Source organism: Sceloporus undulatus, chromosome 1, assembly GCF_019175285.1.
Source record: "Sceloporus undulatus isolate JIND9_A2432 ecotype Alabama chromosome 1, SceUnd_v1.1, whole genome shotgun sequence".
Lineage (NCBI taxonomy): Eukaryota > Metazoa > Chordata > Lepidosauria > Squamata > Phrynosomatidae > Sceloporus > Sceloporus undulatus.
The window spans coordinates 104,675,471-104,682,528 of record NC_056522.1 but is presented as its reverse complement, the minus strand read 5'-3'; positions in this window follow the sequence as shown (position 1 = coordinate 104,682,528).

Sequence of the window (7,058 nt, the reverse complement as noted above, 5' to 3'; positions counted from 1 at the left end):
GGACAAGACTGGCTTGATCATCCATGGATTTTGGTATCCACGGAGGGGGGTCTGGAATGGATCCCCCACGAATATCGAGATCCCAATGTACTAGCAGGGATTTCATATCTAAGATGAAAATTAGATGCATAGTTTTTTGCCACAACATATCATAGCTCTGTTAACTTTGGGGTTTTTCTACAGTACAGTTGAATCACAATCAAGCAATTGCAGCTATCAAATCTGTTAGTTTTCAGTGCCCAGATAACTTGTTTCTAGAGACAGTCATTGTTGAAGAACACAAGTTGCCTGTGGGATTGCAGATGCAACAGATAAATGTGAAAGCATTTTGTAAATGACAAGGTTGCAGCAAGTGTGCTCACGTCTCCCATAAGACAGCCAAGGAAAAGTGTCTGGACTGTTAACTCTCCATGGCTTGTAAGTCTGGGACAGCTATCATATGGTAACAGTTTTCAGGAAGTGTATGAAAATCAACAACACAGAGGTTTTTAAACTGCATCTTCTTTTAATGATAAAGAGAAGTCTGACATCAGCTCTAGCATGGGCAATGATCATGCTGGTTGGGGGTAATGGGAGTTGTAGTCCAATCGTGTCTGGGTCAGGGAAGGCTGCTTTGGGCTAAGAAAGGAGAGTTGAGCTTTTGCTCCATTTCCATTTTGTGGTTCAAGGTGTCTTTATTCCAAACAAATGCAAGTGCAATTTCTTTGACTACAGGTACTTGGAATATTTTGAACGTTCATGAATTCTGCTGAAAAATCTAAAGTGAAGAGAAGTAGATTTTAGCATTTATATTGAAAACAGCACTACTGGACATATACAGACAGACAAAGACGCATACACCTATCTTCTGATTGTTATCACAGTTCATTTCTAGCCCTGGATGGATTTCCCCCTTCAATCTCAACTTTTAAAAGCTCTGAATCATTTCTCTGCCTTTCCCATGATCCACAAAGATGGTTTGGCTCCTATACACACAGGAGAGCCCTTATAAAATGCTAACTCTGTGGGGTGACCTTTTGAGATCTCTGCTTTGCAAATAAATCAGGTGATACACAGATGTTTGTTTCAGCCTATGTCTTTCTGAGATCTTGAAAGCTGATTTTTTAAAAAAATATTTATTGTACTTTTAAACCTCCTGATATACAGGTTCTTTGAGATCCTTTACAAGGAATGCTAAACAAACCAACAAACAAATATATATAAAACATTTTAAAATGTAGGCATGGCGTAGTGGTTTGAGCATTGGACTATGACTCTGGACACCAGGTTCAATTCTCTGCTTGGCCATGGAAACCCATTGGCTGACCTTAGGCAAGTCACACACTCTCAGCTCCAGAAAACTCCATAATTAGTTCACTTTAGGGTCACCACAAATGGGAAAACAACTTGAAGGCACAGAACAACAACTGCTAGTCCCAATGAGAATAGATTCCACTGAATCAATAGCATTTTCAAAAGTCTTGATTTACCATTCATGACTTAAATCAATGGGTCTGCTCTAGCTGAGACTAGCAGCTTAGGCCATAAATAACAGACCATAAAATAACTAGAAACAATGTGTAATAAAAGCAAGATAAAGCCAACAAGAAAACTAAAAACATTACAGTCTGTAAAGCCAGCAGCAGAACAGAGGAATGCTACAATCTTACAGCAGTCAAATCAGTTCGTTAAGTAACTGGGAAAATTTAAATAAGCTTCAGCTGTTTCTGCAAAAGTTCTGCTATCTGTCAGGCTTCTAGGGAATGCATTCCACAAAATGGTGCCACTACTGGGAAGGTCTTGTAGCTACTTGCTTTGTCTCATTTGGAAAAAGTATTTGGAGAAAGGCCGCAGACGAAAATATAGGATCCAGGAGGGTCAGTATGTTACTGAATAATATAATTTGTTGTATGTATTACTGCCATATATGCCTCATTTCAAGAGTGGTCTGTACAACAGATCACAGATTCTAGCCCTAGATGGAAGCCTGTCTTCCCCCTTTTACTAAAAATCTCTACTTAACGTTCCAATTCATGGGCTGAAGAGGTGGGAAGTTAAAAAATTGCTGACTCTTGCTACTCAATCTCAATCCTTTGAATGTTACCACTAATGGCTTGGGAGCATCCACATGATAATGGCTCATGCATGCAACATATGTAAGTTGCTAGTGTGATGTTAGTTTCTGATGGTTTTCTGGGACACGGTTCTTAACATATAGTGACTGGTCCTGTAAGTGCATCTTGCTTGAAAAACTGAGGGTGTTCGTATAGGCCCAAGCTTTCCACAATATCCTTGTCTTATTTTTTTTGTTAAAGATTAGTTCCCACCACCACCACCAGCCCTGCACAATATTTTGTATGAGAAGAAAATATATACTGAAAATGCATTTTCATTCTCTTGATTCTTCTAGACTTTGTGAGGTTATAATTGCGTCCATAGAATTTCAACAAAAGAACTTGTAATTGTTTAGGAAAATTGATTTGCATCAGAAATGTTCTCTTTCCCTGTGGATTAGGAGTGTGTGTGTGCTTCATTCTCCTAAACTGAGTTCATTAGCACATGTCCTTCAATGAAAATGTAGAATGCCAACAAATGTAGGGTGGTTTTTTCCCATTTGTGATTATTGTAGCAGAGGATTTATCTCTTAAGAAGCTTGTGAATAGAATGATTGGTTGTCCTGTAGCCATTGCTGGCTTTTTAGTGGAAATTCAGAGAAAGGCTTAAACCTGTCTCAAATCTTTTCTTAATCAAACAAATAGCAAGGGTCACTCTAATGCCATTGTTGAATTATTATAGTGAGTGAACAGAAAGCTATTAACCATTAAGCTGATTTGTTCAATGTGATTTGTCACTTTTTTAAAAAAAGTTAATGCATTTCATTACTATTACTAGGACTATTCCAGGCCTGTGTAATTGTATCTGAAAATGTAGCTCAATCTCTTTGATGCAAAATTTTAAAATGTCAGAGTAATGGTGTTAATGCAGCAGATGGAAGTAAATGTGAGAGTGTTTTTTCATGTCTAATGCTATGTTAAGACATCTGTTGAAATGTCAGCTAAACTCTGACCTGTCTGGATTTCTTTAAGTCATTCTATTTTTTATTATTGTTATAAGAAGGACATCATTTTAGAGAGTACTGGGCAAATAGTGGTTTGTAATAAATGCAGTTCCTTTCAAGACAAACATGTCCATTAGGGCCTATGCCACAGAGTTGTTAGTGTCTGGAAAAAGTGAGTGAGGTCACCATGTGCTGGCCACATCCTTGCCAATGAATCCACTGCTAGTCAACCCCCATATATGTGGTGGGAACTGTGAAATGAGGGACCTTTCTTTATTTACAGCCTTCTCTGTGATTTTAAAAACCAAAAGCTATAGACTTCCAAAGCAGAACTTAGAAATGCTTCTCTTTACCATGGCCAGAATATTGTGCAAGATTTGTTATAGTAAATTTGTCATTTGTGTTTCAGAATTGTCTCTGTAGAAGGAAAGGAAAGGTTATACAGTATGTGCAAGACTGAGGTCTGATTTTTGGTGAATAACATTCCCAGAACAAGTCAGTCTTGGTTTCTAGGCCCTAGATATAGCAACAGAAGATATATAAATATATCACATAAAACTAGCAAGAAGCCTGAGCAGGAAGGTAGACAAGATAGTTTTTGGTTCCTGATGAATTCTTATTTATGAACCAAATTTCTTCAACTAAGTTTGGTTAAGAACAGAAAAGCAAATGTCTAACAGCTATAAAAGCTGTCTGCCTTCTTCACTATCCTACTCTTTCATCTGTACATAGTGATGGGTATACAATGGCTTGGATTATTCTAACTTTTGGTTCAGTTGTGTATCTTTATGATCTGATTAAGGGCTGTTTTCACAGAATTGTCCACAAGTAGTAGTTTTAGCTGGAGATCCTGGATTGAGCAGGGGGTTGGACTCAATGACACATGTGGCCCTTTCCAACTTGATGATTTTGTGACTCTATAAATATATGATGATTGTGTAGCCAAGGGCCTGATATGGGGAATTTATTATTATTAGCTCAATATTGCAAGAGGGGGCCTACTACGACGGCCCTGCAGAATCGCCTCCCGTCGTGTATATGGAGTAGACCAGGGGATTCCAATAAATGGAGCTGAGACAGACTTCTAGTATTAATAACCAATTTATTTATAAGGGGGCAAAAATACAATTCACTAACATACACACACTCATACAAGGCTCAGGAAATTAAGAGTGGAAATAGGGAATAGTTCAAGGCAGTACTAGGGCTATACTTACTTCAGTAGGCTTCTTCAGGAGTCCAAATGGAATATGATGGGGGTGGCATGAGGCTCAGTCACAGAATGACTAGGCCAGGAACCAGGAGTCAGGTTAGGGTTCAAAGGGACAGAGCTTCCCCCTGAAATCCAGAGTGGCCCATCCCATTGAACAGGCAAATCTGATGATACTTATAGGCAAAATCTTGCTTCTGGCAAAAGTGCTTGATGGTGAAAACAAAAGGTGTTTGGTTGCTTGGCCATTGTAAACAAAGGCTTTGCATTGTCTTGTTGAGGCAAAGTGGTCTGACAACAATGGGAGGAGAAGGTAGATGAGTTAAGTTAATCACTGACTCAGCAAGTGTGAGACCTTTACTCTTGGAAGTGATGGTTTTCCCTTTAGCAACTCCCAAACCTTTCTGTGGGGAATTTCCAAAGTGTTGCTCCTCAGGGGTCTTGTGAGGCTGACTCATCTGTCTACCCGATCCACTGCTTTCAGGATTATGGCTGCTAGCCTTGCATGTCAGTTTGAGGTCATGAAGGAACTCCACACACACTCCAAAATTTATTGAAATCCATATGTGGTAACAATTGTCTTTTATGCTGCTTGCTGATCTCCAGGATGGGTGAGAATAGTCTGGGTGTATAATATTCATATTGAAACACCAGTGAACAGAGTTGAGAAAAAAAAAACGTTTCTGAATATGTGAAATGTAAGAGCTATGGCATTCATGTATTACAAGTATTATACAAGATTATGTTTCTTACCACTAAAATGTGCTACAATGCAACACTGAGCATTGGACCTTATCAGTATGATAAATGCTCCTTATAAGACATATCATAATTCATCCTGAAAAATTGGACACAAAAGTATTCAGACCTGAGAAGCCTTCGTGCCTATTTTTTGGCTCCTCCTCAGAAGCTGACCAGCTACAGACAGACAACTGATGCACAGCCTCTGCATGAGGAGACCCTGCATGAACCAGAACAGATGGACACTGAGCAGAGGCCATCTTTCTTTGCAGAGGGAAGAAACAGCCCACTGCTCTTGGAATGGCTTAAATAAGAAATGCTGAGCAATTATCCAAAAAACATAAATCAGCTGTAAATCTTTCAGCCATGGAAAGAAGTTCTTTTTGAAGACAACCATCCATTGAACTGGTATATGCGCCCATGTGCTCTCAGATGTCTTGGATTATAGACACCTGGACTGGCTTTAAGTTGTTTCAGTTGGGAAAAGAAAGCTGTGATCTTATTTATTAATTTATTGTTAATTTCCCAGCAACTCAACTGGCAATCAAAGAAAGTGAAGTTTCTTCTTCTTTTTTAATTTTAATTTTAATTTTTTATTTAAAATATAATTAGTTGATTACAATGGATCTTACATTTTATTACTCTGTAAGTATGTCATGTGAAGCTTCATCTATCCGCAGAACTGCAATGAGGGCTGGGTGCCTTTCTCCTGCCTCTCCCATGCCCAGGACGCAACAAGAGCCTGGACCTTTTGTTTAAAAAAATACTATTTTATGTATTGGAATAATTTGGCTTTGTATGTACTGTACCATAGAGGTACATGGAAACTCACTGTCACATCCTCCCAGCCTCAGAGGAAGACAAAGACAAACCTCCTCTGAACACACCTTGCTAAGAAAACCCAATGATTAGTCTGCCTTAAGGTCATCATAAGTTGGAAATTATTTGGAGGCAGGCAATAGCAAACAATGTAGAAGCACAAGAAATGTTTCTTCTCAGATAGGTTTTTAAACAAACAAACAAACCTGAAATCCTGCAGCAAAAGAGGCTGACATAACAACTGATGCAAACACAAATATGGCTACCCACATTATCTTTGTGGAAAGAGATTCTTGCAATGTATAGCACTACACTTTGTCAGTGCACTTGGAAGTTCCTTGGCAGTGTGCTGATGGCTTATAGTCCTGAGACAAAACATACACTCTGAAGAATTGGGGAAATGCTGCTGAAGTCTGCTAGGCAGAGTCTTGTGACTGTTAAGGCCTCAGCGCATGGTCCAAAGCCTCAAGGTTACTTTTCTCCATGGATATTCTAAATGATATTTTTTTTTAAAAAAACATTAAAAGGCAGTTCCTGAAGTGCAATAGTTGAGTCATTTCTAATTGTAGCCTGCCAGTTTATAGCAAGTGAGGTTCTTTTTACCTTCAGTGCTTTAACTCCGACCCTCTTATTTGCTAGACTCAGTTTTGAAGAGGGATGAACTGAAAGATGGCAACTCCTTCCTAATATCTTTATGCAACAAAGAAGAATAAAAAAATAAGGTTGTTATGCTTAAGTGAACTAAAATTCATGCAATTTCTGTAAGATTAGTTGATATTGCATTTGTCTATTTAACACTCTGTGGACAATGCTCATGATGACTGAGTAGCAAATGGTTTCTGGAACTGGTCAGAGCCCCTCAGACGTCTTGTTGTCTTATAGAGTTATTGTTGTTGGCCTATATTGTATATCAGCTACTTAGTTTATACAGAAATAAGTAACTTCTCCAGGCCCAATTCCAAAACCTAACAGAAATGTCATTCATCCATGCTATGATCACTGACAAGATGGACCTCCCTTTCCTCATGCTGCTGATGCCCAGTGAAGTAGGTTGGGAGGGAGGGTATGGTCTTGTAATAGTGTCACAATTGTGACTAAGGGACTGTGCAGACTGGCAGTTTGGGCCAAGTTAGGGGTGGAATTGGGATGTAGTGTCTACACGACGCAGAGCCGAAGGAGCGCCATAAAGTTGTGGTGCCACAGCTATCATGCCCTTTGCAGGGCACAAAAAGGAGTCACTTTTTGCAGCTC